At 35.7% G+C, this 12,096-nt stretch overlaps 1 protein-coding gene across 1 annotated transcript in view; it reads left to right on the top strand.

Moving 5' to 3' along the window:
- The window catches only part of HCN1 (hyperpolarization activated cyclic nucleotide gated potassium channel 1), a 194,224-nt gene that overhangs the window by 28,370 nt on the left and 153,758 nt on the right, over positions 1-12,096 (top strand). The gene's annotated exons all lie outside the window — the stretch shown is intronic.

The following is a 12,096-nucleotide window of genomic DNA, read 5'->3' as shown; positions in this document are numbered from 1 at the left end:
CTTTTCACTGATGCCTTAAGATCTTTCTTCTCTGGTTTTGTTTGTATAATGCCAATTCTGGATAGATTTTTGCATGTGAAGAAGTCAGTGGAATAAACATCCTAGATTCGAGATAGATTTTTCTGCCTTTTCGTATTTTCTTTATACAGCTGCCAGGACAAGTCATCTCTAGATATCATCAGGGATCTCTTGTAGCCATTTAATGGTGTCTTAAATAGACTTACTTTTTAAATTAGATTTTGGAAGACAAACGYGTAGTTGAGTGCTTAGATTACATGGTATATATGTCCAGATATTAATTAAATTGGGAGATTTTAATCCATTCAAAAATATCAARTATTTCTTTTCTTAAAGCAAGAAGATGTTCTTACAGGTCATCATTACTAAATGAAAGTTGAGGGACAAATTATGCAGGAAAAATAAATTACAACAGTGTATGGGTAGAAGCTTGGTGTGAACAATTTTAACTTTTCCCTAATGTCTTTCTGCAATAAGCACTTCAATTTTTTAAAATCAAGTAATCAGATGTTAAAAGAGGAAAAGTAATTAATTAGATTTCAAATTAATAAATTTATGTTCTGCCTTGAACAGAAAGTTGTCAGTTGCAATATRCCCCTTTTCTAATAAAAAAGTCAATATATTCCTTCCTCTTTATCATCTGCAGAGAACAGTGTGCTGGTGAAAACTGCAGGTTTTAATTAAGGTATATAGATTTCATGGGAGAGAATGACCTCCATTAGAAAGGTTTGAGAGGTAGAAAAGTGATGTATCTAGAGAACTTGTGCTATGCTACGCTGGCTAGACCATCTGTGCACTATTGCCTGTATTTATTCTATCTGTCATGTTCCTTATCTCAGGGCATTTTATCAAATAAGAACAGGACTGAAATGATGCAGAATTTGCTGCATGTCAACAGGCTGAGGATCATTTTCTGATTRTGATAGAATTTGACTAGCATCTAATATAATAAAAAGCCTGGGACACTACTTGTTTAAATAAGTTTCTGTTACTGCTGCCAGTAAGGACAACAGAATAGCGGTGTAATACCTAATTAGGAACAAAGGTCTGTGTCACAAGGATGACATGGTTGAATTAATCACTTATGGTATGAGATGCAACTGTATAAACTTAGAGACTGCTGAGGAACTTGTGGAAAGGCAGTGTAGAAGTGTCTTCCAGCTGCAAATCAGTTATTTCTAACCGGAATCTTAGAGTTTATTGCGACTAAGCATGATATTATCCCATATGAGTAATACATAATTGAAATATAGTTGTGATGTGAGAAAAATGAGAAAAATACCTGATGCAGAGAGCTCTGTGCACCTTTGCTTCCAAGGAGAAATTAAGGGTTTGACTGTACTATTTATGTTCCTCACCAAACTCCACTGGGCTCTCTTCATCACTATTTTCATCTTCCTTAACCCAGTTGTCTTCACATGCCTCTAGGCTCGTTGCAGTTTCCGTTTCATTACTTATTGTTACCTCAAAATAGTTTTTTTTCCAGCCTCTTTGCTTTCAGAACCAAGGGAAACAAGCCTATATCTACTTGCCTGGAAATGGTGTCTTGCAATTGAACTGTCTGTCTTTCCAGTGAATGATGCAACTCTTGTTGTTGATCTGATAGGAACAGCTGTCATCCAGTGTACCTGTACCACTTCACTCCTGGTTTTTGTGTGATAAAATGTCTTACGATACGGAACACTGCAGATTCCACTGTGCATCCGAATGGGTGCTGCTAGGTGAGCAGTTCTGACTCTAAACCTCTRTGATAGACACATGGGAGGAACCGTCTGGAAGAAGGTGAAAGCAGGTGAATAGCTAGCTATGATATAGCTGCAGTAGTCTTGTCAGAGCCATGGGCACCATGCAGTTGGGCTGCCTACAGGGGAGAAGAAAGATTAAATTATCTCCCCYCCCCCCCCCCCCGAAAAGTAGGAAAATAATGGTAATGTGCATGTGCATATTTATGTTCCTCTAAATGTGAACATTTCTAAGACTAATCTAAGCATGCCTGAATAGAAACAAAACAAAACTCTTCTATTGGCAGTCTTTTCCCATCTCTTATTTTGCTCGTGCTAAAGTCAATCTCAGGCATAATAAATATTTACATTATCTTTTCTATTATGTCATATTTTTAGTAATTTACTGCACATTTTAGTCCTGTGTGGATTTTTATGTATGCTTCTGTTGATTTGCAAATATCACAAATWCATATATTAATTGATCTCTTCAAAATGTTTTAAAAACTTTCGATCTGTTTATTGAGGCTTTTAACAGAGTAAATGGCAGAGTAACCACTGGATGCTGGAAATGAAGGTGTCAAAACTCTTTGCATGTACTTTAATAGAATTAACTGACCTGCAACTTTTTTATCGAAACAAATCCATGAAAAGACAGCTTATTTTTCAAATAAGTTCTAAAACAAAATAAGTTCTAGTAGAACTTCACTCATTTTTATTTTAGTGTCCCATTATTATTTTTGTAAAAGCTAATGAAAACAAAACTCATCAAACCCAATATTTTTATATTTAATATTTTTCTATTTATTAAAATAATTGTACTTGTCTTATAGTTAAATCACTTTATATTTGAGGTAGGAGCATTTATTTTCCTGATCAGAACAGCTATACTAAGTACTTTTTTATGACATAGCAATTCCCATTCAGCCTACTGTAGCTGATTACCAGCTTCTAAGGGTGATAAAATAATTTTGACAACTTTTCATTTTGCCTTTGGGAAATTCCCTCTCCCCCTTTTTAGATGTATATGGATCCTTTGTGTAAAGTGAATGTGATCAGAATACCARCTTACTGCATGAACTCTTTCAGCTACATGATAATTTTAAAACCACATGTGTCTGGTTTTAACAACCTGTACAGGGCTGAGAATTGAAAATCATTGCGACAGCACATGAGCTTGCATTTTGCATGTTTGTTATAGAGATATTTGAACATTTGACCTCTCAACTTTTTAAAGATACTTTTAGTAAATCTGTTTCTTTCTCATTTTCTTGGGCAGAGAATGAAAGAAAACTTGTTATTTAAATATTTGGTTCACAAGTTCAGAACTAAAATGCCGAATGAAATGCCTAAAGTTCAAATCTTTAGTCCTGTGTCTGTTTTATGAATGAGGAATTTTGTCTCTTAACATCATTTAAACAATTCTGGAACATAGAGACCCAAATGAGTCATGAGCATGGTCCTATGGATTTCCTTCCTTTCTAAAAATTTTGCTTTAATATAAAGCACACCATGATCCTATTTAGAAGCAGTAAAATAATTCAGATTTAGAAAATACAGCCCAATTGTAGGTAAAGTCATCTGAGCAGTGCAAAATAATTCCTCATCAACAAAAACTATAACTTCGAAGCCTTGAATGTCTTGAGTAACACATCTTTCACCACTTCCATTTCAGAATTATTCTGCATGTTTGAAGATCCTCGTTTTCCTTTACAGCTCCTTTTATCATCTTTCAGCAGTAAGGTTTCTGAAGCAATGATGCATGTCTAGCACTATATTCAAGTGCTATATGTATGATAATAATTTAATAATACATTAATCGTTATATATAAGCCTTACACAGGGAAGGATGAGGGGAAAAAAATCTAGCAAGAGAAGGGACATGCAACCTCACACACAAATGAATTTTCCCTCTATAACTGATGTCTCTTGTTGGCTGCTGCTGTCCAGAAAAGAAATACAGAAATGTTCAAGTGTTGTATTTTTTCACTGAGTAACATGTTTTAGTTTAAGCTATGTGAAAACTGTAAAAGTGGTATGCTTGAAGGTAGCATAGAGTTCGGTCTGCTACGGTGATACATAGTTGTCATTGGAAGCTCAGTACTCAGTCTGCCTCTGTTCTTACCGTTTCAAACATTCAGAAGAATCAGTAAGATCAAAAAGAAATAGGATTGTTTGAGGGGGTGACGGGCARGACAATACCTCACAGGACAATGTGTCTCTAAATTTCTAAGAGAAGGAGCATATTCAATTTAACTTCTAGGTAATCTGCTAAAAATTGCTTTTATTCATTTTGTCTGAAACTATTTTTGTTTTGACTGTATTTCCATGTTTGTCATTGTGGAAAGGATGACTCACTACCATGAAAATCATGGCTATATTAGAACTATTCCTAGTCAGTTTAGACAGCTTAAGGCAGTGAGGTAATTTACACTGGAAATCATGATGTCTGATATTTTCTCTCAAGACTGTTTGAAGGCTAACTAGCCTTAGCTTAGCTTTTTATAAAATTTTTCCTTAATATCCATGTTTATATTCCTGTGACTCCAGTTTTGACTGACACCTCTAGGATTGCTATTATATTTTCGTTTAATGATTAGTCAATAATGAATGATATTCTGGCTGATCATTCAGTTTGGTTGCCTTGTACTAAGTTTTGGGTGTCCATCAATCTTTGGTGCTTTGGACAGCTTAGATTGGAGCAGTTCAGGCAGATATAGAAGCAGGATTCTCACTATCTACAAAAGTTTAGGGTCAGACCTCTTCAGGATTAGGCAGAGGTCAGCTGGACTGTTGTGTTCACTCTACTTTGGCCTTAAGAACCTCAACTTCACCTATCTTTTGCTTTAATGGCTATAGTCGTAAGTGCTTGCTCTACAATATTTGCATCGTTTCACCTCTCTGTTTGCACATGCATAATATTTTCTGTTTGCCGTATTCCAGTTGATTAACAGAATAGATAGAAAATATTGTGGGATTCWGACTTTGTTCATTTTGCTGGATGATTTGTATGTGAAAATTAATCTGATTTAGCAACACAGAGCTATGTGTTTATTAAATATTTCCAATTTTTTCATATTTCTGTTATTTTGCATTGATGCTTACCAAACCATGATTTATTATTTCCTTTGCTGCAGATATACTTCAGATATTTTTTCACACCGAGGTCTATGCCCCCAGACATTCATTCTGCAACATGTTTTCAGAAATCCAACTCTTCCTTTATTTTGTGGAACTACCGTAGGGAGACAAGAAGCCAGTTTTCTGCACTCACAGGCAATAGTGGTGAAATGTCAGAAATGTAGGGGCTGCTACAGAACTGATTGTTCTGCATCCTTCGGTCGCATTTCCATAGCTGAAAATACAAAGCAAGACAAGTTTTAGGTGACATTTTTAAATTAAACTAACACAAATAAGCACACCAAAAAGGCATACATTTCGATTCCTCCTCCACACCATTTTTTTTGAAGCCACAGAGAGAAAACTGCCTAAACTTCTTGTCATATTTGCTTAGTGAAGTAGAGTATTTTTTATGGGCCACTCCCAATGAAGATGCAGAATGTAGGGTTGTTAAAATTATCAATTTGATTCCTCATTAAACATTACATTTTCCTGCTTTGTTTTAAAAGGGGAAACAAAACAAAGAAAATCCACCATATTATATGGCTGTGTTTTGAAGAAAGGAAATAGGAAACCTAGAATTCATTCCCTCCACACCCTTACGGCAAGTTTGGCCTGGGAAGAGGTTTGCTGCATCTTCTCTTGGTGTTGGCACGCTTCCCCAGCTGAACTTACCACATTCCTGTGCCAGACAGAGAGCCTAATGGTGAGCATGACTCTGTCCTAATGATGAGAGCACTCATATCAGAGGAGAGGTATCATTGATAGATACCTATTTTATGGAACGACTGTCTCCTGACACGTGCAGAAAGGGTGGTGGCCCTTCACCTTTCCAGGTGGCCCGCTTTAGGTAGATGTGTGTTCCCCGTTATGACTCTGGCAGCACCATTATCAACTCTGAATTTCTGAAGTGTCCATTTCTTCCCCAAAATTGGGCAGGGGGCCCAGACACCCATTAAGCTCTGGAAAGAAAGCATCTCAGAATAAGGTACCTAGAGGCCTTCTGAAGTTTGGCCGTTCGAACTACCCTCAAGCTTCTAACATTGAGAACTTACTTGTATGCAGACGAAATAAATATTTGTCCTGGAGAAGAATGAAGAGATGAAGCTCATTTTAGTCTTGCCTAATAATATTCTGAATTCTGTGATGCAATCTGTTCATCTCAGCTGACTTTGGTAAGGCTAACAGTTTAAATTAGAGGAGAATTTTCCCTGTTACTGATAGAAAGTCTTGATTCTCCTCAAGATTTACCTTGCTGACCTGCTTCATTCATTTGTTAGAGGAAAAATAGTTATGTCTGCTGAAAAGCTCTTTCAGATGTAGATCAGAGAAGAACAAATCTAGCCTTTGTGAACTTTCCTTTTTAAGTTGCTCTTTTGTTTAAATAAAGTATAAAGTAGGTAACTGGCAAGGTCTGTTCTCAGATTATGTTAYAGAGCTCTGCAGTGATACTGCTATCATTCAGTTCATTTAGATGATGTTCCAGAATATTTCTAAACTAGCAGACAAAGAGCAATTAAGTAGAATTTTGTCACTTTAAAATTTTTTCCATGGCAGATCAAGTATTTRTACTTGTAAAAACAGGGTTATATATTATGCTTTATGTGTTTTAAAAGAATTTCCATAGATTTCTTGGTATAGGGAGAAGGGTTCATTAGATCACTAATGTTGTTGATAAATACTAGTATATAGGTAGAAAAAAACTCGTTTAAATGAATTAAAGAGGTGTCAAAATCATCGGATGATTTGGCTCATGTTACTAGACTTTCAGTCTTCTAAACTAGACATAGTAAGCAGAAAAAAAAATACTATTTCTGTCAGTGAGTAAAGCACATTTTAACTAAGCCTTTTATCCTTAAGTGCTTAATATGAAGTGTTAAGATAATGCATAGAAAAGCATGCTTCTGAAGGAGCTTGGTGACTTAATCTACCTCCTGGTTGAAAGTGTGATGAGATAAACTATCAGTAATGGAAAATAGAGATAAAAGGTTGTGTAATACTAACACAGATCAGCTGTTGGAATAACTAATCAGTATAAGGACAAGCAGTGAGCTAAAATGGCTCAGAAGAATGAGGTATTATATTCAAAGGGCTGAGGTCGAATCTGCACACCTTAAGTACAATGCCAGGTATGGCATAGCTTTTATTTTATACAGTTCTTCAAAAGTGTATTTCAGGTCTAAATGTCAATTTTGTAATTCATTAAGCTTTTCTTTGCTGGTATATAGAACTATTGCACTCTCCCTGTCAGCCATTCTAACTGCACCAGCATTAATAAAGGCTGCTAATCTGTCTAAGTTAATGTTTCTTTCACTGTTTACAATTTCTTGCCTTGAAATCCAGTTTCAAATTCAGTTGCTGTTAGAACATGATTGCACCTCTCCGGTGTGACCTTGGGTGATTTTGCTTYTTGCTAGGCACTTTTTTTTTTTCCTTCCTCTTCCTCTTTTTTTTTCCAACATCTATTCTGGGCTCCTGATCTGTAACATCTGTTTTGTTTCTTAAAGGAGTGAAGTATGAGCTATCTTGAAGTGGATTTCTAAATCAGAGATTTCTTTAATTGATAGACAGATGGAAATTTCCCTTGCATGGGTCTTTGTTTTCTGTGGTGTCTTTGATGTATCAAAACATGTATCTAAGAGACAGAGTTGTATCGTCCTGTCTCAGGCAATTCCTAGTYGGTCAGCAGTTTTTAAATTGGTAACCAGTTGGGGTTTGGCATTTCTGGTGTGATGAGTATTGGTTCATAACCTTGACATAGTTGATAGCAATCCAGAGTGGTATTTAATATATACCAGTGTTTACTTTTAACACTGTCAGTGATTTCCTTGCTGCTCTAGCACCATGCTTCAACAAATTGCTACAAATTTATTTTCTTCTTTGCATTTTAGGTGTGTCGCCATTAAGAGGTTGTAACTGCACGGGTCAAAAAGGTTCACTAAAATATTTTCTTTCTTTATAGTACAGACTAGCTGTCACAGAAGCTTTGTCCAGCAGTGTATACACACCCGTATCCTTTTGGGCTGTTTGTTCCTGTAACATCARCGAGATCTCTTTCAGCAAACTATACCTAAAAGTAAGCAGGTTTTTGAGAACTTGGATAGGCTGTTAGAGATGAGCCCTTGTAGATGCTCTGCTGGTCTTGTTCTCTTGTGCCCATGCCAAGTCTAGGGCTGAAACGTGCCCCACATCTTCTGTGGATTTGATATTACTGCAGTTCGAGGCAAGCAGATACGTGCTCCTGTGGTATGAGGGCACCGGCTCGGGAACTGCTATGTGCTACAGAGATTACTTGCGCTTTTCTCGTAATGTTTCCGTGAGCACAGTCTAATGCTAGTCAATCAGATACTTGTACCTAAGTCGTAAGTTACTCGGAMCTAATTTCTTCTTTGATCTTTTCTCTAAAACAAGTTGCATGTAAAATGAAGTGTTTTATTTTAGTATAGTTTCTTACTGTACTTTGTTAAAGATTTTTTTAAAGACATGCAAGTTTCACTGATGTTATGAAACATTTAGTTCTGCTAGAGGGGCACTGTTGTTTTCTGTGGTCTTCATTCTCGAGTATTTCACAGACTTCTTGGTTTCAGAGCCTAAGACATGGAATACTTTGAAGGTAGCTTGAAGCTATTTGAATCTGAGTTAATATTAAGTTTAGTAAGTGGTGGAAAGGTGGGAAGGTACCAATGACAAATCTTTAATGGGGAAAAGCCTTCTCAGATCTGAATGTTCCCAATTAAAGTAGAAGAGAGAGAGAGAGATGCCAAACACAACAATGTCCAGTAAATGAGAAAACTCATCTAGAGTGCAGGAGAATCAGATAAAGTCSCTACCTGACTATGATTCTGTACCTCCAAGTGAGTGGACCTAATTATCAGATGACTCTCTCTTTCTGTTCTTGCCTGTCACTAGACAAGTATTTAGGAATTAATTCACCTTTTTCTTATCTAAGATTAGTGCTCTGGCCTCCAGGCTACTTGGAAAGAAATGTCTCTCTGTTTTGTTTTATTGCAAAAATTTGTCTTGGACTTGTTACAATGCACATAAAACTATATCTGTTTTTGTTTGAAATTCTAGACACTCTTTGGATGAGGAAAACATTTTCTATTCATTCCTAAAGTTAATCAGAGAAGCAGATGTTMTGTCTGTATCCTATTTCAGAATTTCAGTATGAAATTTAAATTAATATATCTGATAATTTTCTGCACTGGTATTTCCATTTCATATCTATTGAAAACTAAATTTTCTCCGTTTGTCTTCAGGAGCTTTGCCAGTTGTCACATTTCTGTAAGGTGTTTATAACCACCAGTGACAGAAGAGGTGGTAGCAATTGCTTTTAAAGTGCCAGGGCTGGCAGCTCGTGAAAAGATAATTACTAACACTGCTACAAGACAGCTGTTCATTGCTGGGAAAATGGTCAATGCCTATGCACTGTAGTAATTCTAACTATCTTTTTTATCAGTGAACTCTTTATAGTGACTTGGCTTTAGGATATATTTTGTAATGAAAGGTTTGCTTAGTAATAGCCTTTCATATCTAAGCAAGTTGATATCCAAAAAAATTTAATCATTGTATTTTCAGTGAGGTTTTGGAGATAATACACCAGTTCYACTGAGTTTGATATTGCTTGATTCCTGGAGAAATATACTTGTAACTTTGAAAAGTCAGAATAGATTTCATCTGCCTTCCTCAGCCCACAGCTAGAGAAMAGAATCAGGAAACTTGCTTCAGCCTATATTACTGGGAGACGTGTCTTTTGTCATAAAAATAACAAGAACCAAAGCCACAATCCTTATGGCAGCTTTGAATGTTCGATTTTCCTCTTTCTTTCCTTTATTTTTTCCCTTCAAATTCAAGTTACTGCTTTCTCCTTTTATGAAGTAGTAGGTAATATATTAAATTATTTTGTTACTTAGGAAAAGGAAATTAACGGATTTTTTTTCTTTATTTATCTATATCTGAGAGATATATGTATGATGTATGTGTATGTTTGCGTAGATCTGGAGTGCAATCTGACCATGACAGAAGATAATASAGAAACAATTTTTATGACACTTTGAAATTGATTGGTTTCCCAGTGCAGTTACCTCAGTTTATTAATTCAACACATTCTGAAATTATTCACCTTTGCTTTTCAGAACCTTTCSTTTTTGTATTTAGATGAGGATGCCAAGGAAGTTGTAAGGAGGATAAGACCACAAATTGTTTTGTATATTCAGACTGTGCCTTTTAGGAGACAGGARTTAATAGTTGCACTCAAAATGTCTTGTTCAGCAACTCTGTTTTATGAAGGATTTTATGATTTTGAGATTTTCTTTGCTTCAATAAAGAACAAAATGTGAAAATTTCAAGTTTATCAACAGGAAGATTCAAGAATATTCTTCAATTCAGCTAGAATATTTGACAAAAATCATTTTGATTTCACCTTTATTTTTCATTTGCATTGTGATAATATATTATAAGATTGTTACAATTTTAATTGTGAGACAGGGCATTTCAGCTTTATCTAAACCTTGATTCCTCTCCCCTCGCTGCTTCAGAAAATGTTGGAAAAAGTGGTGATCTTTCACTTCCAACAAAATTTGTTTCTCAATATGAAAGAATTTTGTAATTTTTTAAATCAGATATTCTCCTGAGTCACAYACACTTATATAAACCATAACAGATTTTTGTGCAGACTAAGATTGGTGAGCAGGCATTTGCTGAATTATAATGACTCATTTTCAGGAACAGATAAAACCCATTATACTGCCTGGAACAGTTTTGATGCTGTCTGGCTTTTACTTTTCAATTACAGCATGCATTATTTAATACTCTTCTCATCTTAAGGGCTGTATACCTTCTCTATTCTTTGCAACACTGAAATACTAATAACATGTAAAGCACAAAATTTACCATGGAAATGATATTTAGAGAGAGCTATTGATGCCCAATAGTTATGCCACCAATTGATCCAAGAAATTTCTTTCTTACAAATACCTGAGCATGCGTTATTGTATTTTGAGGTGGGATTCTGCTGTTTGAAGTCTGGATATGTGAATGAATGAGACTAAGGAGGTATCAGTGTTTCACTTTTTCATTTGTTTTTGTAATTGATTACTCTTTCCCTAAATTTTGGATTTTTTTTTCTTTCTCATATTAATTCAGTTCATGCTGCCTCCTCACAAAGAAAGAATTCTCTGGATCATTAATATTATTAGTAGAGAGATGAAATAAAAGATTTTGATGCCAAAGGTTTAGCATTATCAAATGCTAATCTTTGGTATTTATATTCTGGAGTCCAGGATATCTTGTTGAAAGCGTAGGTTCAGAGCGGGATTCAAAACAGTCCTAAAAGCTGAGCTCCCAGGCACATAACATTCAGCTTGATGCAACCGGATAAATAATACAAAACACAGAGGACAAGAGTAATGCAGGATTCTGCCTTTCAGTATATTTTGTAGCATGGTGCTACAGGCTTATGTCCTGTGAGGTGGAGGCAGATCTCTCAGACTGAAAAGGGGATCCATCTCTGTCGTCATGAAATAATCAATCTACTAAGCTACATCATTACTAAAACTAGTGCCATTAATAGCCATAATGTAATTCTGTGAGGAGCTGACTCCTGATAGTTTGAATTAGGCTGCTTTGAGAACACCAAGCTAATTGGCCTTCAGAGAATCAGAAGAGATAGCTAGCATTTATTCAAAATACTCAGTTGAAAGGCAGCAGCAAGCTGCATGGGCTGCTGCAGGTCTATACATACCTTGACATTTTATCATCAGCTTCAAAGACCCTAAGGAAATAAGCAGCAGGTTTAGCAGGTCTATCATACATTTATACCACAGTTTGGGTTTTATATCTTGTTCAAAACAATATTAAGTTTTATTTCATTTAAAATTACAGTAACGCCGCTACCTCACAACTGTATGGAATTTTTAGCGCATGCTCTCTACTCTGTTTTGACATCACAGYAAATAACACCAAAAACGATTTCAGGTTGGAAAATTAAGGTCTTTGTTTAGCTAAGGTTAAATGATGTGTTTATTAACCCACCTACTGTGTTTTAAATTCAATCAGTTCTTACTTTCCCATGTTCTACTTGACACTAGGTATTCCATCATCTAAACATTATTTTCAGATAGTCCTTTAAATTGCCTTTGAATGCATTTTATCTGTGTGGAACAAGAGATCACACTGTTGTCTGAGCGAAGTATGATTATATGGAAGCAAAACTGGCTGAAGAAAAGAATACCTTGGG

The sequence above is a fragment of the Rhea americana genome, unplaced genomic scaffold (assembly GCF_003343005.1).
Source record: "Rhea americana isolate MKP2758 unplaced genomic scaffold, rheAme1 scaffold_13, whole genome shotgun sequence".
Classification (NCBI taxonomy): domain Eukaryota; kingdom Metazoa; phylum Chordata; class Aves; order Rheiformes; family Rheidae; genus Rhea; species Rhea americana.
The sequence above is the reverse complement of the archived record's forward strand: the minus strand, read 5'-3'. Positions and strand labels throughout refer to the sequence as shown.